Source organism: Mesoplodon densirostris, chromosome 20 (assembly GCF_025265405.1).
Source record: "Mesoplodon densirostris isolate mMesDen1 chromosome 20, mMesDen1 primary haplotype, whole genome shotgun sequence".
In the NCBI taxonomy this organism is placed as follows: domain Eukaryota; kingdom Metazoa; phylum Chordata; class Mammalia; order Artiodactyla; family Ziphiidae; genus Mesoplodon; species Mesoplodon densirostris.
The window spans coordinates 17,126,307-17,147,856 of record NC_082680.1 but is presented as its reverse complement, the minus strand read 5'-3'; the positions used below and the strand labels follow the sequence as shown (position 1 = coordinate 17,147,856).

Here is a 21,550-nt window from a genome sequence, read left to right as displayed (position 1 = left end):
CTATGAGCAACTTGACCAGAGGTGAATTGCTTTTGACCTTTTCAACTTCTGATTTATTTTTACTTTTCCAAGTATATGGCTTTTATATTCAGAGGCATCTGTTGGTAAGGAGGCTAAAGATTTCTCATGTTTGAATGAGTACCTTCAGGAAAAGTGGTTAAGATGGTGATTATGAAAACTGTGAAAGGCAAGAATGCAGAGCATGTTTTAGAGGGTGCCAGAAAGGGCCTATGGCGTTAGGGGGTGTTTTCCTGCGTATCTTTGGGGAAGCCCCCTAAACTCCCTCCCTCCCTCAGTTTCCTCTGGCAAAGAATGAAGGGGATTGGTCTATGTGCTTCCTAAGTTTCTTTCTAGACCTTTCTTCATATGAAAGGTCAGGATATTCTTCCTATGATTCAGGATAGAGCAACAGAGGAGATCGTCTGTTTGGGATGATTGGAATGGGGAGAAGAAAGAATGTGGATCTCAGGCATCCATCCCAAATGCTGCATGTTCAAAAGAGGTTCATATTTCCACACACACTCCACCTCCTTGGATCTTCATCTCCCTCAAGGACACCACCATCCACTCAGCTGCTCAGCCTGAAAACCGGGGAGCATCCTTGCCTTCTTCCTCTCTCCTTCACTCCCCACATCCAATCAGTCACCAAGTTCAGTCACTTCAATTTCCCTTCCTTCCTTCCATTTTTATTGAAGTAAGAGTTGATGTACAATGTTGTGCCTGTCTCTGCTGTACAGCAAATTGACTCAGTTATACACATAGAGACATTCTTTTTAAAAATTCTTTTCCATTATGGTTTATCCCAAGAGATTGGATATAGTTTCCTGTGCTCTACAGTAGGACCTTGTTGTTTATCCATTCTAAACATAATAGTTTGCACCTACCAACCCCAAACTACCAGTCCATCCCTCTCTCTCCCCCATCCCTGTTGGCAACCCTAAGTCTGATCTCTATGTCTGTGAGTCTGTTTGTTTTGTAGGTAGGTTCATTTGTGCCATAGTTTAGATTCCACATATAAGTAATATCATATGGTATTTGTCTTTCTCTTTCTGACTTTTCACTTAGTATGATGATCTCTAGTTGCATCCATGTTGCTGCAAATGGCATTATTTCATTTTTTTATGGCTGAGTAGTATTCCATTGTATGTATGTACCACATCTTCTTTATCCAGTCATCTGTCGATGAGCATTTAGGTTGTTTCCATGTTTTGACTATTGTGAATAGTGCTGCTAAAAACATAGGGGTGCATGTATCTTTTTGAATTGTAGTTTTGTCCAGGTACATGCCCTGGAGTGGGATTGCTGGATCATATGGTAATTCTATTTTTAGTTTTCTGAGGAACCTCCATAGTGGCTGCACTAACATTCCCACCAACAGTGTAGGAGGGTCCCTTTTCTCCACGCATCCTCCACCGTTTGTCATTTGTAGACTTTTAAATTAATGCCACTCTGACCGGTGTGAGGTGATACCCCATTGTAGTTTTTTTTTTAACATGTTTATTGGAGTATAATTGCTTTACAATGGTGTTGTTAGTTTCTGCTGTATAACAAAGTGAATCAGCTGTACATATACACATCTCCCCATATCTCCTCCCTGTTGCGTCTCCCTCCCACCCTCCCTATCCCACCCCTCTAGGTGGTCACAAAGCACTGAGCTGATCTCCCTGTGCTATGTGTCTGCTTCCCACTAGCTATCTAGTTTACATTTGGTAGTATATATAAGTTCATGCCCATTGTAGTTTTGATTTGCATTTCCCTGACAATTGGTGATGTTGAGCATCTTTTCATGTGCCTACTGGCCCTCTGTATGTCTTCTTTGGAGAAATGTCTACTGTCTTCTGCCCATTTTTCAATTGGGTTGTTTGGTTTTTTTGCTGTTGAGTTGTGTGACCTGCTTGTATATTCTGGAGATTAAGCCCTTGTCAGTCACATAATTTGCAAAGATTTTCTCCCATTCCATAGGTTGGCTTTTCTTTTTTTTTTTTATGATTTCCTTTGCTGTGCAAAAGCTTATAAGTTTGATTAGGTCCCATTTGTTTATTTTTCTTTTTATTTCTGTTACCTTGGGAGTCTGACCTAAGAGAACATTTGTACAATTTATATCAGAGAATGTTTTGCCTATGCTCTCTTCTAGGAGTTTTATGGTGTCATCTTATGTTTAAGTGTTTATGCCATTTTGAGTTTATTTTTCTGAATGGCGTGAAGGTGTGTACTAACTTAATTGATATACATGCAGCTGTCCAACTTTCCCAGCACCACTTGCTGAAGAGACTATCTTTTTCCCATTTTATACTCTTGCCTCCTTTGCTGAAGATTAACTAACCATATGTGTGTGGGTTTTTTTCTGGGCTGTCTGTTCTTTTCCATTGATCTCTATGTCTGTTTTTGTACCAATACTACACTGTTTTTTTTTTTTTTTTTTTTTGTGGTATGCGGGCCTCTCACTGTTGTGGCCTCTCCCGTTGTGGAGCACAGGCTCCGGATGCGCAGGCTCCGGATGCGCAGGCCCAGCGGCCATGGCTCACGGGCCCAGCTGCTCCGCGGCATATGGGATCCTCCCAGACCGGGGCACGAACCCGTATCCCCTGCATCGGCAGGCGGACTCTCAACCACTGCGCCACCAGGGAGGCCCTACACTGTTTTGATTACTGTAGCTTTGTAGTATTGTCTGAAGTCTGGGAGACTTATGCCTCCTGCTTTGTTTTTTCCCTTAGGATTGTTTTGTCAATTCTGGATCTCTTATGGTTCCATATAAATGTTTGGATTATTCTAGTTCTGTGAAAAATGCATGGATAATTTGATGGGGATCACATTAAATCTGTAGATTGCTTTGGGTAGTATTGCTATTTTAACAATATCAATTCTTCCAATCCAAGAGAATGGGATATCTTTCCATTTCTTTGAATCCTCTTTAATTTCCTTTATTAATGTCTTATAGTTCTCAGTGTATAAGTCTTTCTCCTCCTTGGTCAGGTTTATTCCTAGGTATTTTATTTTTTTGTGTGTGTGATTTTAAAAGGTATTGTTTTTTTACATTCCCTTTCTGATATTTCATAGTTAGTGTAAAGAAATGCAACCAGTTTCCGAATGTTAATCTTGTATCCTGATACTTTGCTGAATTCATTTATTAGGTCTAGCAGTTTCTGTGTGGAGTCCTTAGGGTTTTCTGTGTATAGTATCATGTCATCTGCATATGGTGACAGTTTTACCTCTTCCCTTGCAATTTGGATAGCTTTTATTTCTTTTTCTTGTCTGATTGCTGTGTTGAATAGAAGTGGTGAGAGTGGACATCCTTGTCTTGTTCCAGATTTTAGCAGGAAGGCTTGCAGCTTTTCACTATTGAGTATTATATTGGCTGTGGGTTTGTCATAAATGGCTTTTATTATGTTGAGGTATCTTCCCTCTATACCCACTTTGGTGAGAGATTTTTTTTTTTATTAAGAATAGATGTTGGGGCTTCCCTGGTGGCACAGTGGTTGAGAGTCCACCTGCCGATGTAGGGGACACGGGTTCGTGCCCCGGTCCGGGAAGATCCCACATGCCGCAGAGTGGCTCGGCCCATGAGCCATGGCTGCTGAGCCTGCACGTCCGGAGCCTGTGCTCCACAATAGGAGAGGCCACAACAGTGAGAGGCCTGCATACCACACAAAAAAAAAAAACAAAAAAAAGAATAGATGTTGAATTTTGTCAAATGGTTTTTCTTCATCTATTGAGACGATCATGTGGTTTTTGACTTTTCTTTTGTTAATATGGTGTATTACATCAATTGATTGTGTATGTTGAACCATCCTTGTGAACTTGGGATGAACCCCACTTGGTTGTGATGTATGATCTTTTCTATGTGTTGTTGGATTTGATTTGCTAATATTTTGTTGAGAATTTTTGCATCTATATTCATCAAAGATATGGACCTGTAATTTTCTTTTTTGGTGGTATCTTTATCTGGTTTTGGTATCAAGGTGATGATGGCTTCATAAAATGTCTCTGGGAGTGTTCCATCCTCTTCAGTCTTTTGGAAGAGTTTGAGAAGAATTGGGATAAGTTATTTGTATTTTTTTTGTATTTTTTGTAGAATTCACCTGTGAAGCCATCTAGTCCTGGACTTTTGTATGTAGGGAGTTTTTTTATTATTATTATTACACATTCCATTTCACTTACAGTGATTGCTTTGTTCAAATTATCTGTTTCTTCTTGATTAAATTTTGGTGGGCTGTATATTTCTAGGAAGTTGTCCATTTCTTCTAGGTTGTCAAATTTGTTGGCATATAATTGTTCGTAGTATTCTCTTAAGGTTTTTTGTATTTCTGCAGTATCAGTTGAGATTTCTCCTTTTTCACTTCTGATTTTGTTTATTTGGGTTCTCTCTCTTTTCTTCTTGGTGAGCCTGGCCAGAGGTTTGTCAATTTTGTTTATTATCCTTTCAAAAAACCAGCTCTTGTTTTTGATTTTTTTCTATTGTTTTTTTAATCTCTATTTTATTTCCTCCCTGCTCTTTATTATTTCTTTCCTTCTGCTGACTTTAGGCTTTTTTTGTTCTTTTTCTAACTCTTTTAAGTGGTAGGTTAGGTTGTTTATTTGAGATTTTTCTTGTTTTTTGAAGGCCTGTATCACTGTGAACTTCCCTCTAAGAACTGCTTTTGCTGCATCCATAGATTTTTTTTAAGATTTATTTTATTATTTATTTAATTTATTTTTGGCTGTGCTGGGTCTTAGTTGTGGCAAGTGAGATCTTTCATTGAGGTTTGAGGGCTCTTTCGTTGCAGCACGTGGGCTTCTCTCTAGTTGTGGCATGCAGGTTTTTCTCTTCTCTAGTTGTGGCCAGCAGGCTCCAGGGCATGTGGGCTCTGTAGTTGTGGCATGCAGGTTCCAGAGTGCATGGGCTCTGTAGTTTGCAGCATGTGGGCTCTCTAGTTGAGGCACATGAGCTCAGTAGTTGTGGCACGTGGGATCTTAGTTCCCTGACCAGGGATCGAACCTGCATCCCCTACACTGTAAGGCAGATTCTTTATCACTGGACCACCAGGGAAGTCCCATGTCTCAAGGTATTTTTTAATTTCCTTTTTGATTTCCTTGTTGACCCATTGGTTTTTTAGTAGCATGTTGTTTAGCCTCCAGGTAATCGTTTTTTTCTCATTTATTTTCCTGTTGTTGATTTCTAGTTTCATGCCGTTGTGGTCAGAGAAGATACTTGAAATACTTCAACTTTCTTAAGAGCCATAAACCTGTCCTCTTTCCATCACTGGTGTTGTTATGCCAGTCCCAGGCACGTTACCCCTCATCACCACCAGTACTGCAGTAACCACACCCAGGCTTGCCCTCCTTCATCCTCCTCAATGAAGCTACAGCAACGCTTAAAAAAATGCAGGTCTGATTGTGTCAATCCCCTGCTTAACACTCAGTGGGTCTCCATTGGTAAGGAAGTTCAACATCCTCACGCGACTCTTTGAGACTCTCCCTGATCACCCCTGGTGTCTAGATTAGTGTGTCTGCTTTCATTGGCCTGGGTTCCTGTGACATGGTCAAATGCACCAAGCTCTTGGAGGCTTTAAACTTGCTGCTTTCATGGTCTAGACCATTCTGGGCCCGTCTTCACCTGGCTGACTTCAGCCTCAGGGTCACTTTCTCTGGGAAGCTCGTGTCAGGCCTCCCTAGATTTGCATCCTCATGGCCCCTGGTGCATCCTTTTTTGAGCACTCTACATACTTGTAACTCCTTTTTTTTTTTTTAATCTATATTTTTCACCAGGACTTAGCTGAATGCTTCACATTTAGCTTTATCTACTGAATAACTGAATAACAATCTTCCCCTTCTTGCTCACACATACCTTGGAGGATAAATAATATATGCGTATAAGAAATATCTCTTTGTCTATCTAAACTCTTGTATTAAGTCCTCTTTCACGTTTGATTCTGAAGATACCCTCTGGCTTCACGTGGTGTGACAGTGTATAGTTCTTTTCTGAAGGGTTATTGGGTTGGATAAGGAGTGGAAGGTGAGAGAACATGATAGTTTTTCCCATTTTCATCTCCATATTTGACGTGTGTACGTGTATATGTGTGTGTAGCTATTGCTTGGAACAAATCTGGCAAGATTTACTACTGTTATCCTTTTACATGACTTAATTTACCAAAGTCAAATTTATACACTTTTTTTTTAAAATGAGAATTGAGCTGATTTAAATTATTCTGAAGTTAGTCTTTGACTTACACAAACTATCCTAAACCTAGATGATTTAGCCCTTGAATATTTCATATTTTCTAGGAGTATTTTCAAAGTTATATTAGCCAAAATCTGTTTGAAAATATCTGAAGGACTCGAAGTAAATATGAATCTGAATCGAAGAGAAATATCCTGGAGGCAAAAAAAACAGTTTTGACTTAGCATTAAATAGAATTCATTTCAAAGCACAGTTAGGGCTTTATAAGAAAGTAAAGACAGATGTGGGCCCAAGGAATTTATGGAAAAATGTGAAAAAACATCTAGTCATAACTCTATATCAAACAACAACCACAAAAATCACAATTTCTTTGACACCAGAGATTCGACTAATTGGTTCTTGACATCTTTCCCGGAACGTGGTGCCTTTGGATAGAGAGGTATTCATCCTGTGTTTTCTTTTCCCATGGAATGAGTTCTTTCCAGTGTGCTGATGGGGTTGTGAAAGCCTGGTCCTGTTAACCAATCTGGGTAGCTTTCTGGAACTAAGTTCGTATGCTACCACGTTTGTCCACATGTAATCTTCTGACCAGAAGAGGGAGCATGTTATGGAACAGAGAGGTTAGGCTGAGGCACAGCTAGGTTGGAATCCTAACCTGCAAAGTAGGTCTTTGATGAATAATTACCCTCAAACCCAGTTTCCTTGTCTGGACTATGGAAATGGTATCATCTTTGGTAAATGCTGTCTGGCCTATGGTAAATGTTCAATAGATTGAACTTAATTGTTACTAGGCAATGCATATTTCTCAAGTACAATAATCCAAGTGACCTTTGGCGACAGTTCATTCTGACCAGGACTCACATAAATCAGGGAATTGTGCACAGCCAACATGGCTTCTGATATAGAGGATCCAAGAAGGTTTGCACCTCCCTTTCCCACTTGCATTTAATTGAGCAAAATTCTTTGAAATCTGGGCCTGTGTTCCTCTTCTCCCACGAAAGCATAAGCCCGTTGAGGTAAATTCCACATCTGATGGGTTCATCAGATTCCTACCACCTAGAACAGTGCTGGACGTACACCAGAAATCAGGTAATAGTGTTTGGTTTCCCCAGGGGCTTAGTGAGCATGACAGAGGTCAGTTTCCAGTCATGCTGGAACATTAAGATTGTTACACTTAGTGCCGATGTGTGTGTCCTGTATGTGTGCACTGTAGTGCCGATGTGTGTGTCCTGTATGTGTGCACTGTCCTGGGTAGGTAACGACAAAGCATGAATATATTTTATATTGAGGACGCCAGGCCACTGGGATCCAGCCGGGCTACCTCAGGGCATTTGTTGAATGTTGAATTCAGGAGTCATTAGTCAGTTTCCTCCCTCTACCTTCTCCGTCTTTATCCACCCTGCCCCCTCTGTCTTTGCTTCTCTCTTTATCCTAGAATCCAGAACCTGTCATGTCTACTAAACTCTGAGTGCGTCCTAAGTAAGTTATTTTGCCCTCTGTTTTTCCTTCACTCCCACTTGGAAACTTCCAACCCCAGACAAACCTGTTCACCTCCCTTCCCTTGTCGGCACGTGGACCCTGAGCACAGCTGGAGGAAACTGCACAGCTGGCCCGACGGGCGCCGTGAGTTTGTGGTCACCTCGTACATGCCTGGCGAAGCTGAATCTGTTTCTCTAGTGAGCTCGTGTTTTCTCTCTTCCTAAACCTCTGATCTTCTCCATCTCTCACTTCCAGCTAGTGCAGTTCTCACGCAATTCACTGAGAAATTGGAGCCCTAGAATTGCCTTAATGTCCTCACCACATTTCCTCCTTCCCTGCACTTACAGTTATAGTGGGGGAAGGCTCTCTCCTCTTGACGAAGGCCAAAGCTGCATCTGTGCCCTGGATCTCATCCTTATAAGCCTTCCAGGAGCCTGAAGACCTCCGTCATTGCCTCCTTGTTCTGAGTCTTCAACCCCGCTTCTCGAAGAGTTCCTTTCCCTAAGTCTCCAGATGGAGAAGGCCCGCCTTGGCCCTCACGTACCCTCTGGCCGCCCACCTCTCTCTTCTTACCTTCCCAGCCAAACCTGCTGGAGGGGCCTCTCTCTACACAACTGTCTCTACTTTCTTCTGCTGTTCACTCTTCAACCACTCCACCGGACTCCTGTGGAGGACTCCACGTGCATTTTATCACCAAAGTCAAGGTCGCTCAATCCAGAGTTCTCCTTTCAACCCCCCTGTGGCTGGCCCACCAGGTCCATCCAGCAGAAGAGAACGCCCTCCTCTTGGCCTCCTCAATGCCATATTCTGCCCATTTTCTTTCACGTCACGGGCCCCTCCTTGGGGTTTCCTTCACCGGCTCTGCATGCTCTGTTCTTCCAGACATTCGAGGTTGGTGCCGTGCCTCTTCTCACCACGTGCTGCTGGATCCCCGCATTTATCATAGATTAGATTACATGTTTTCTTCCGAGCTCTGGGTCCCCAACTGCCTGCTCACCTGCCTGGATGTTTCCTGTGCCTTTCTTGAAACATAACCACCTATAACTGAGCTCCTGATCTTTCTCCAGACCTGGTCATCTTCCTGTGTCCTTCAGTTCCGTGAACAGCATGATTTCCATCCGGTTGCCCTTGACCAGAGGCCTAGGAGTCACCTTGGACTCTTCCCTTTTACTTCCACATCCGACCAATTTCCGTGCCCTAATGATGCTACTGTTTCATTATTTCCGGAATCTCCCCACTTTTTCCCACCACAGCAGCATCACCCCCAAGTCTCTCACTTACAGCAAGAATCACCCAACTTGCCTTTGTGTACCCAGTCTTGAACTTGACCTCAGTCTTACACACAGCAGTCAGATCTTTCACAGAAGCACATCTGGCCACGTTGCTTTCCTACTCCAAGCCCTTCAGGAGAGCGATTCTGTTGCTCTTAGAACAAAGATGAAACTCCTAACACGGCCCGCAAGCCGGTGCATAAGGTGACCCCTGCTTTTCCCTCTGCTTCCTTCCCCTTTCACTTCACACTCTCGTTGTCCACACTCCAGGCTCCATGGACTTTTTCTGATCCCCAGTTGTGCAAACTCCTTCCTCCCTGGGGCCTTGGCCCATTTGGGTCCTTCTGCCTCTAATGCACACACTGGATTAGCTGCTCACCAGCCTTCAGATCCAGGCCTGTCACTTCCTCGGGGAGCCTTCCTTGCTCTCAGCCCCTGCCACTAGGCCCCAGTTACACATCCTCACTGGAGCCCTTATCACCAGTGGTGGAGTTACCATTTCCCTGACCATTTGATTTACGTTTGTGTCCCTTGCGAGTCTGTAAAGTTGGCAAAGGCTGTGTCTGTTTTTTTGCTGGTGCTTCCCTAGCAGCCAGTTCAGGGCCTGGCACCCTGTAACTCCTCCTCGAGTATTTCAGTGAGAGAATGGTGTGCGGACCCTGAGCGTAGAGGGGGTGTCAAGTCAGGCCCCTGTGATCGCGAGACCTGCGACTCTGGGAACGAGCTCCGAACTTTAGAGCCGAAAGGGACCTTAGCGGTTATCATGCTTAAGCCTCTCTTAGTAACAAATGAGGAAACGGACAAAGATGATAGACGGCTGGTCCAGAGCAACAAAGTGGTGGGTGGCAGTGTGAGTCTAAACCCCAGCCTCTCGGTTCCCGACGTTGAACTGCTGCCCTGCTCAAGTGCGCCAAGGCACGTCTGGTGGTGGTAGGCACGTAGACCAAAGGACCCTCTTGGTTTAATGAAGTAGTAGCTTCAGAGAAGATAGATTTGTCGTCTACTTTTCTTTTTCTTCCTCCCTCCCTCCCTCTCTTCCTTTTTTAGCTCTTTGGATACTAGACTAACACGTCTGATGTACAAAGTTAAGCTTCAAAACGGAAATGAGAAGTATACACTTTTTCAGAGTGGTGCATGGATTTCTTGCTGGGATAGCTTCAAATGGAAAGTGATTGAAATTTCACATTGATTTAGGATACCTTTTTGGATATCAGAATGTTAAAACATTACACTGGGCTATTTAGAAAGGAGAACTCTGTCAGAGAACCATAAACCACGCCTCATCCTAAAAGGTGGACTTTGATCACCCCAGAGGATGGATGTGTGTTCCTCTGGGTCTCCTATTCTGCAGTGATTCCTTAGGATTGGCAAACCCAGGTCACTGGAAGGTCCACTAGATGGCAGCTTTGAGCTGCGCTACAATTGTCTTCCTTTCACCAGTAAAAGAAACATCTCAAATGTGGACAGCTTGGTTAACATAATTGCCCACTTCGTGCTTTCACACAAGTTCTTTTATCCTTTTAGGCAACTCCGCAGTCACAGTTTCAAGTTATATCTTAAACAATAAAGAATTCAATTTTCCAACAAACAACTATAAAGAGGGGTGGGCATTTGTAATTATATACCCACACCGGGATAAATGCATTGACAGCTCTAAGTCTATCTGAGTTGGAGGAACGTGCTGAAGATTCTGTATTTCCAGGTGCTGAAACTGATTCAGATTTTAATTCCTGAGTCAGTCCATCCCCATCACAAAGATCTCCACTCTCTTTTGAGGTCAGAAACAGCAAAGTTTTTGGGGGACAGTAGTTGTTACCATTTTGCTCTGTTTTCTGACTCTCTTGCCTCACCCCTTCCTGCTCTCCTGCTTTTCATCCATCCTCCCACCTCTGTCCTCACTTCATTAATTCTGTTCCTCTCCTCCAACAATTTTTTTTTTTTTTGCATCTATGATGTTCAAGGTCCTGTGCTAGGTAGAAGCTGGAGATATGATAAGTGAGCAAGATAGATACAACCGCTATACCCACAGAGCTTTTACTTCTATGAGAAGACAGACTATTAAATAAGCAATTTTAATATGCAGCTGTGTGAGCGCCTTGCTAGCAGAAGTACAGGATCCAGGAGGAAAAAACTCAGGCTGATAGGTGAGAGCTGAGAGTTAACGAGGTAACGAAAGGGCTAGGAAAGGAATATCAGAAAGTTCCAGAAGGAGGGACCAGCACAAGGAGCTTCCTCTAGCTGAGAAAGAGTACAGCCCCTGGAGCACTGAGGGTGTGCACTGGGGAAACAGGGTAGAAGAAAGGAGGTGAGCAAGGAGAGAGGATGCTGGAAGGAGTCTGGCCAGGGAGGACCTTGTCAGCCATACCGAGGAATTTAGAGTGAAATCTAAGGGCACTTGTGAGCCGTTGACTTAAAGCCTTTATAAATGACACACTTAGAAAGTACAGAGGGCTATACTGCACAGTGTGAGGGCTACTACTCTGTCCTCACAGTCTTTAGGAAAAGACAGCATCGCTTCCCAGCCTCAGGTGGACCCAATCTCCCTCCAAACACCCTGTATCTGTTTCCCACAAACTGGGGTCTACAGACATATCCTTGGACCTAACATTTTTTCACCATATATATGTATTTTTTCATTTTTGCTTTCATTTTGTTGATAGCATAAAAAACATTCATAGAAGAATGTTCTGGACTATATGATCAAACCTCTGGTTGAGCGATCAACACCATCCATTTCCATCTTCTCTGGAAACATTTTGCTTCTTCAGTCTCAGCAAAACACACACGCAGTTTAGAGCAGGGGAGTTCTTGGCACAATATTGAGCCAAGGAAGAAAAGAAGAAGCAACTTAGGGGCCTGGATGATGGCTGAAGTATAAATCAGTGCTGGGTAAGAACAAGAGGGCACTGGAGATTTAAGCTAGACAGTTAACCATGTCACAGCAGTGAAGACAAGCTGGCTGATGTGCTCATAAAGGAAGCCCGGGCTACTCTCTGGAAAATCAGGTCCAGGCATCGTCTTTCAGGATGTTTCTGTGGTGTCTGGTCGGATGTTAGCAGTTTTCAATCAAGAACTGGAAGTTCGGAGGAGTGGATGAAGTACAGGAGATCTCTTTGATGGCTGGTTCCTCTGAAAACAATAAATAGCTTCTAGAGAGAAGGGAGGGCATCTGGGTGTTCATTTGGCCGCAGTTGGCAATGGTTTATCCACCCACAGACAACACAAAGGGAGGGTGGGCCGAGGAAGCAGACAGTGGGCTCCGGGCCAGTCTAATCCTGCCTCTGGGAGGGGTGGTCTGGGGGCATTTCAAAAGAAAAAGAGAACGATGTTAGGAAGTGTTTGTAAACAGAAAAATCCCACTGTCAGGAAAGAATCTGCACAGACTTTGGTAAATATTGTCCTTCGTACTCTGGTGCTGTACTAAGGAAGAGGTCTTTATTTTTTTCCTTCAATTTATTTTATTTTAGTTTGGTTTTTGCCTTCAATTTATTTAATTTTATTATTCTACATTTGCCAAACATAATTTGATGTTTATGTTTGGTAAACACAGACTCTACCATTTTAACCATTTTTAAGTGTACAGTTCAGTGGCAGTGTGTACATTCATATTGTTGTGCAGGTGTCTTTTTAATTCAAACTCACTTTCCTTCAAAGCTCCTTTCACTTCATTTTCTGAGCAGGACAAACAAAGACGATGAGGTTCCATGAAAATCTTGGCATCCTCCCTTTGCTTTCCTACTTACCTGGAGGTGCCCTTTGGGTCCAGTTTGCTGTGGGAGATTGAAAGTCTACCGCTTCAGCCAAACCCTGATATTTACCTTCAGATGGATGTCTACCCCCAGAAAACAGTCGGGTTCAAAATAAATGACTTATCCTGCCCTGAAGGTAGAGCCCTCTCTTCCCAGACTCAGTGGCACCAGCGCCAGGCACGGCAACGTCTCCCCAGAGATGGATTGGTGGGCGTGGCAGGATGCAAGACGTGTCCAGGTGTACTAGATGTTCCGACAGTGTTCAGGTTGCAGAAAAACACGACCTGTTCCATTCAGACATGAGTGGTGGGAAGGGGACCAATAATAGAACCAGCCTCGTAGCTGTCAGGATAGAATAAGGTCATGCAAGTAAAGCACTGGCACACGCACGAAGCCATCTCAATATAGGCGAGTTATTTTTATTCACAAGATTGTACCCAAAGGAGGTGAGTCACAAGAAAACAGCCAGGTTTTCAGGAAGTCTGGTTTTAAAAATTGTTTCAGACGTGTATTTCAATCTCATACAAACTCTAGACATCCATGATGCCATGGCGTGCGTACTCATATCCAGACGCATGGTCCTGTCATACTCCAGCTGTCCTCAGTCTACGAGTCATCAAGGTGGGGAAATGGGTTGAAGTGCATTATTCAGTTTGGGGGGGGGAAATGTTTTCTGATCTTATTTTAAAAGACACCAAAACATTCGATTTCTTGAGCATTCTGGTTAAGTCCAGGTTTGATTATCCCAGGTGTGCTGCACTGCATTAAAATACAGTACAATGATCATAAAGTCAAGTTAATGCATCAGACCGAAAACACTCCAGGAATACCACAAATTATATGTGATGGTAATTTTGGAGACTGTTGCAAAATGCAACGTTGTTTACAGTATACCATGAAGTGATTGCATGTATTTTACGAGTGAAACCCTGCCTTAAAAAATGTGTATAGATGTGAGTGAGGTTTAGGATTTAATGCGCAAACGTGAAAATGGAAGTTGTCGTAGCATAATTTTCTGCCAAGTATCTAAATAGGCAAAATGTAAATAAAAACATTTTGTGAGGTATGTCAGAGGAGGAAGCAAGCAAAGAGGAATAAAGGCTGAGATATGGGAAGTTTTATGTCCCCTGGTATACAGCTGTAGAGAATGGTACTTTATAAGGAAAAGAAAAAAAACAGCAAAACTAAGATGTCAGAGCTTGGCCTCTAGTCTCTGGGCTTGGCTGCCTTAGCAGAGACACCCACCCACAGAGGCAGGCGTGAAGTTGCTGCCCTTGGGAATCTGCCCGCTACATCCCACGTTCCCGACCTGTTTCCTCTGCCCTGGGGCCTCAGGATCATGCTGTCTCCTCTTGTTTGGTGCTTTAGTGATCAGATCCTCTGTTCAGACTGCCTTTTGTACTGGATCCTAATTTTGCCCTGAACTCTGCCTTTCAGAGCACGTGCTACATACTGCCCGGCTCCTAACCCCACCCACTGCTTAGCGCTCAGCTTCAATCCGGCGGCCCACCTGCCGCGGAGGGGAGATCACACAGCGCAAGCTCATCCTTCCCTGTAACAATCCTGCTCTTCTTTACGAACTTGACTTAGTCACTAGGACAGGGCAGGGGTGTCGGACCCTGGGTACCAACCAAAGTTGATACAAGAGAGAACGTGATCTCATGCACTTAGTTTACAGAGGGGGCTCACAGAATGGCTCATGATGTGGCATCGGCTGGTGGGCGTCATGGAGGAAGAGGTTGAGGACAGGAAGTATCCGTATAAAAGCAGAAGGGGTGACTGCAGGGTGTGTCACAGCTTGAGATTAATAGGCGGAGTTATAGTGAGACTAATTTATACATAAAGACAGTCCACTAAGTCAGGAAGGTATATGTGAGAAGAAAACCAGAAGTGGCCCTGGCCACAAGCAGCTTATGAACTCGTGGAATAAATGACATACATCCCAGACACAGTTACAGCCTGTGGTCAGGTGTGAGTGTGCAGGGACCAAGGGACTAGGTTAGACCCCCTCCAGAGGCTAGGGGCTTTCTCAAGTTTGCACACCTTTTAGTGAAAGTAAATTAGACTTGAACTTAATTCCCAAGGCCCCTCTAATCTTTACACCAAGGAAGCTGTCTATTTCTTACGTTTCTGATGTTTGCTCAGAAGATATGCCATCCGAGTGGCCTCAGGATGAGTGGGCGCCTTGAATACATTGTTAAGGTGGGAGATTTGGTGCATCACTCTCTGGGCTGTGAATCCACCGTGCCAGGTACGAATGGGGTCGGCGCACAGCCTCTGCATTCACTATTATAACTTGGCCACAATACGCTCATTGTGGCCAAATGCCAGCCCATTAGTAACCCACAGCTTGTTTTCCTAACAAGGGTGGTGGAGGCTTGCTCCATTGTCTCCTGTCACTCCTCTTCCTGGGCCTATTCTTCCCTGAAGGCGTGGCCATGAGCATTCAGCTCAGCAGACCTGGAAGATCTTTTTTTTTCATGTGACCTCCTGCCAAAAAAGTGCTGATGGGCTTATTCTACACAGTGAAATTAGAATGACCAGAAATGTAATCATGGAAGTTGTTAACATAAATAACCCCTATACACAGAATCCTATGGGGGCCAGCTTTAAAATTTGACCTCACCAAAATTACATGACAACTAATGCTTTACTTGTTATTTCTATGAGTTTCTCTACATGGAGCACGCACATCTGCTAAGTTATCTTTTGCCATCACCGCACACTTCCTCTGCGTCACTCGTTTGGTCAGGATTTCGTTAGGTGTTTGAAATAATAGACACATGCTTCCTTTCCAATGCACAGTGGGAAGCATGGCAGATTCTTTTCCAGGACTTCCCAAGGATTCCATTCCCAGCTCTGACTACTGGCTCTATGACCTTGGGTGAGTCACCGGATCTCTGTGAAATGAGGAATTCAACCAGATGATCTCTAAGGTCCCTTCTGGTTCCAAAATGACCCTGGAACTTGTACTTAATCTAACGTGAGTTAGATGATATGGGGGCCAAGGAGTTAAGACCCTTGGACAAGAATTCAACCCATGTGAATTCTATTCTATTCCTCACATGGTCACCTGTGACTGCTGTCTGCATCCCATGATGCCATGTAGAAGGCTGTGAGTGACACAGGCACCTGTGAGACATGTTCCTGATTCCTGCTTAAGAAGGATCATTTCACTAGAGAAATATAATAGGAAGTTGAAAAGGTTACATACTAAGCAGTATGTGTGTGTGTGTGTGTGTGTATACACACACATCTAGTGATAAAGGGATCAAGTGCAGAGTGTGAGAAGAAGCTTAGATCAGTGTGTACTAAGGCAACCTCAATAGCACCTAAAATTTGTGAGCACTTATTCTGTGCCAGCATCTTTCCAGGATCTTGTACATTTATTAACTAACTTAATTCTCAGAACAACCCTAGAAGGTAAGGACGATTAATCTCCCTGCCTCAGATGAGGAAACTGAGCACAGTAAAGTTAAGTAACTTGTTCATGGTCACAGAGCCAGTACGTAGTGGAGGCAGGATGGAACCAAGGAAATCTGACTCAGTGCATGCTCTTAACCACCATTTTACAAATACCACCAACCATAAAGTTCTTCCCAAGAATAGAACTTGAAAGAATAATGAGGTTTAGGTCAGATGGAAAAAGAAGAGAGCCTTTCAGAGGTAAAGAGATGGCTGGAGCGCTGGGATGGAAACGAACGGATGTGTCTGGGTGGGTGAGGAGTTGGGCTGGATGGAGAGGAGGGTCCACGATGGAGGTGTTGGGAGAGCACAGGAGCCTTGGATTCCAGGCAAAGATGGTGGCATTCGATTCTGTGCACACTGGGAGCTGCTTGTGTTGTAAAGCTGGAGGAGATAATAAAGTGGTTCTTAGGAAAGTAATCTGATGGTTTTGTAGAGCATCTGAAGCATTCTTCTAGAAGGATCGATTTATAGGCTCATAGAACGTAAGGAATGGAAGAGAGACGTAGAGTCGATGTTGACATCAAGATCTAGATAAAACTGGAAGATTCCCCACTTACAGTGTTGACAGTGTCTTGAGATTTTCAGTGACCTCTTCCTTTTTTTTTTTTTAACTGATCCATGGGGTGTCTAACATTCTAAATTAAATGAGCATGTATTACTTTGTCATAAGAGAAGGAAAACTGTAAGAAAAGCAAAACTAGTTAAACTGCCTAAAAAACTGCAGAATGGATGCTCTGCAAATGTATAATCAGGGATGGCTCATTGGCACTTTAAAAATCTGGAGGTGAGTCTTATATTGTGTTGCCTTTATAACATGTGGCTATGCACATTATTCTAGGCGGCTGGACAGGGTTTTCTGTTTGGTTAACCTCTGGTGTATCAGGCCTGGTGTGGGCTTGTGGTGTCAAAGGGATATCCATGCCTTGTTTTCTTAAGATCTGGAAATCTCTGAAGGAGGAAGAGGAACTTTTCCTTTGTAAAGAAGCCAGATGGGTTGGCAAGAGAGGCAAAAAGGAGAGATGCTGCCAGCAGGCTGGAAGAGGTGGGGTGAGAAGAGAAAGGGAACATTCCAGTACAGCGGTCGGAGTGGGGTGGGTGTGCAGGAAAGGACCTGGAGAATGAGAGAGAGGCTGGCAGGGCTGGAGGGACATCATGAATGTGAGCTGTGGACCAGTTGAAAAATGCCTACTATAACTTCTTCTTAAATAGCACAGAGGAATCTGGCATAAGTCATTGTAATAGAAAAGACCCAAGTCACATTTCATATATATTCACATAAGCTGTTATTGGGATAGAAATACTGTAGTTATATTGCCAGGGTTTTGAGTAGGTCCTTGGATAGTATTCAAATATGCAGATAGATAGATGTATTTCAGCTTAATTTCTGATGTTGGAACTATATTCACTTTGAAGTTCCTCAGTTTACATATTTGGCTCTCTACTAGTTCCGCATACATATTTCTTTTCATCTTTTTTTTTGGTCATAAACTGTGGAGCTTTGATATATTTTACCCAGGATTTGTACTCTGTTGATGTGGCTCCATTCCCAGCATATGGTGGAGCAATTATTTTCTGACACATTCTTAAAAGGAGCCTTAGAGTAAACACAGGCCCTGTACACACACTTGAAACATGACAAGCAAATACTCACTAATCTTTATCTCCCTTGATGCTTGGCACTGTTCCTTGTATGTAGTAGAAGCTAATAAATAATTTATGATTCTGAAATGAATGTTATTTGAATAAGGAGGATATTTGATTACATCTTTTTTGTTTTTGAAGCCATCTTTATTTTTTTAACATCTTTATTGGAGTATAATTTCTTTACAATGGTGTGTTAGGTTCTGCTTTATAACAAAGTGAATCAGCTATACATATATCCCCATATCTCCTTCCTGTTGTGTTTTCCTCCCACCCCTCTAGGTGGTCACAAAGCACTGAGCTGATCTCCCTGTGCTATGCGGCTGCTTCCCACTAGCTATCTATTTTACGTTTGGTAGTGTATATATGTCCATGCCACTCTCTCACTTCGTCCCAGCTTACCCTTCCTCCTCCCCGTATCCTCAAGTCCATTCTGTAGTAGGTCTGCATCTTTATTCCCATCTTGCCCCTAGGTTCTTCTGACCATTTTTTCCCTTTCTTTTTTTAGATTCCATATATATGTGTTAGCATATGGTATTTGTTTTTCTCTTTCTGACCTACTTCACTCTGTATGACAGTCTCTAGGTTTGATTACATCTTTTCACCTTCCTCCTTACCTTTCTGTTTTATGCAATGAAGTCATCACAGAGTCTCCCAAGGCAGAATATCTAGGATCATATAGTTGGGTGGCCCTAGGAAAGTTATTTAAATTGACCTTCAACTACTCCTCCTGGGACTCCAACACTGACTTGGGAAAGTTACCTAACCTCAGTTTGCTCACCTACTGACAATGGGTATAATAATAGTACCGAATAGCACAGGGATATCAGATCGGTGCTTTGTGACCCCCTGGAGGGGTGGGATAGGGAGGGTGGGAGGGAGGGAGATGCAAGAGGGAAGGGATATGGGAACAGATGTATATGTATAACTGATTCACTTTGTTATAAAGCAGAAACTAACATACCATTGTGAGGCAATTATACTCCAATAAAGTTGTAAAAAATAAAATAAAATAAAAGAATAGCACCTAATTCTCAGGGCTCTTCTGAGGATGAAATCAGTCCAAATGTGCAAAGGGCTTAAAACAGTACTTACCACGTGTTAAGCACTACTTAGGTTTTAATTATGAGTCATAGTTTCTTTTTTTTTTTTTTTTTTTTGCGGTATGCAGGCCTCTCACTGTTGTGGCCTCTCCCGTTGCGGAGCACAGGCTCCGGACGCGCAGGCTCAGCGGCCATGGCTCACGGGCCCAGCCGCTCCACGGCATGTGGGATCTTCCCGGACCGGGACACGAACCCATGTCCCCTGCATCGGCAGGCGGACTCTCAACCACTGCACCACCAGGGAAGCCCGAGTCATAGTTTCATCATCACCGTCCCATGGGATTGAGAAAGAGTGATGTGTACCTTGGGTGCTGTCAGTTATAACGGTAATAACTGGTTGTTTGGCTGCCCTTGTTTCCTTCAACCACTTGCTGAATGGCTAATTGTCCATTTAAATAGAAAATGGGGTATCATGAATAATACTGAGCTAATTTAATCAGATCTTCCAGGTATGAGGAGTTTTTTTGGGGGGTGTGTGTGTGACAATATTTAACAAGATTTACAAGCTAGATAGAGGCACCTGTTTCTCAGTCAAAATTCCTTCCGTTCATTTCATTTCGGTAGGATGGAAATCCATGTCCTTTTCATTTACAAACATTCGTAACCCGAGTCTATATGACACTAGGTTAGAAGCTCTACCACTTAGAGTTGGGAGACTTTGGATAAAGTACTTTGTAAGTTTCGGTGTCTTCATCATAAGAGGGGGAAACTAGTACCTCCATCCCAATGTGGTCGTGAGGCCCGTCACAGTAACGACGTCTAAAATATATTGAGCTCTTACTCTGTGCCAGGCTCTGATCTAAGTCTTGAGCGAACTTGAAGAGCTTAGCCTAATGCCCTCCATACGTGTTAGGTGTTATTGTTGTTGTTACTCGGAGTCTGTAGGTGTAGCCAGACTGGAAGGCGTGAGCTCTAGATAAGGAGTCTGAAGGTCATGGTGGAGCTGGGATTTGAATCCTATCAGTGTGGCTCCAAAGTCCATGATCTTATACCTCATGTGACTGCTATGCCTGTCACCCCAGTCCTCTGGCCACCTGCCTTCCAGCCCAACTCTCTTTGTTATGAATTGAACCTGCCTTGGTCTCCTTTCAGGGATCTCCTTCCCCGGAAACACACCCTCTGTTTGGTGCATGTTGAAACTCTCTGTCTTGAAGCTTGTCCTGCTCACCCTCCTTGGAATGCCCAGGGCACTTTGCATGAAGGAACTTGAGAGCAGGGGACTCTTCAGACATCACTGTGTCCCTGCCTCTCTCCTCCGATACTCCCATTTCATTTGCACTAATTGACTATTTATGGAACCAATGAACTGATTATCTTGGAACCCAGGGCTCACCTCCCATGCTTGTCTTATAGAGTCTGGGGGAAGGACAGGAGTGTGGATGACCCCACCATTGTCACCTGGTCCCTTCCCCCTGACTTTGGGAGCCATCAGTCCCCTCCTCTGTGCCATCCCATGACATGGTCCCCTCTAGAAAAGAGTAGCCTGGGCTACATACACGAAGTTTCCAGCCTCCACCGATGGGGACGGACGCTGTGTATGTAAAGGCCAGGGTAGCCCATTGGAAGACACACATACACACAACTCTAAATTTTGGACAAATACTCTTTGAAACCTGGACTTGTCCATCAGAGTTCACTGTGGGTCAGGTCTGGAAGTGCTGGTTTGGAATAAAAAGGTCTGGGGTGAGCTGATGTGCTGGGGTGTTCAGAGCTGCTTCCAATTAATGTAAATTCTGCTTAACTTTACTTTTTTGGGGGGCAGTTTGTTGCAGCACCTCTTATTTTTTTTCAGAGTGATTCTCTAGTTTTTTAAAATTTATTGAAGTATAGTTGATTTACAATGTTGTGTTAATTTCTTCTGTATAGCAAGGTGACTCAGTCGTACATATATATACATATTCTTTATCATATTCTTTTCCATTATGGTTTATTCCAGGATATTGAATCTAGTTCCCTGTGCTGTACAGTAGGACCTTGTTGTTTATCCATTCTATGTGTAATAGTTTGCATCTGCTCATCCCAAACTCCCAATCCTTCCCTCCCCTACCCACCCCCCCTTGGCAACCACAAGTCTGTCCTCTAAGTCTGTGAGTCTGTTTTTGTTGCAGCACCTTTTTTTTTCAAAGCTCCACTCAAACTTCACATCTTGCACTTCTTCCATCCCCAGGGATCTGTGAAGTAGTTACAGGAGGAGGGAGGGTCTACGGTTGAAGCATCTTGGGACCGGGCTCTGCAGGGCTCAGGGAATCCTCGTCTTCACCTCCTGGTGGAGACTCTACCCCCAGAGGCCTGAGGTCACATCCCAACCCCTTGGGTAGCCTGCTGCTTGGACTATGTGAGCCCATTCGTAGAAATGGACATTTTAAATCCAGGCATTTAAACTGTAATCCTGCTAAATAATTTCTTTCCTGTTTTACATTGTTTGCAGAGACGAGGGGGTGGAAAAATCCAGAAATGGTTTCCAGTGCATTTCCTTCCTTCCACCCCCAATGCTGCTAAAGATACAGCGTGGTGGTAGGGTTAGCCCCAAGTGCCACATTTTTACGTGTGCAGTTTCTTTCCTGGTAGGAATGGCATCTTACAATTTCTGTCACTCCCGTGCTAGTACATGCTGGGCCCACAGAAGGTGCTCAATACATTTATTGATCACTTACTGATTTTGTACCCTGGGGTCTGAGCTCT

General features: G+C 43.6%; 1 protein-coding gene across 1 annotated transcript in view; it reads left to right on the top strand.

The window, feature by feature from the left end:
• PDGFRL (platelet derived growth factor receptor like) overlaps positions 1-21,550 on the top strand; it is a 47,301-nt gene that overhangs the window by 9,892 nt on the left and 15,859 nt on the right. The gene's annotated exons all lie outside the window — the stretch shown is intronic.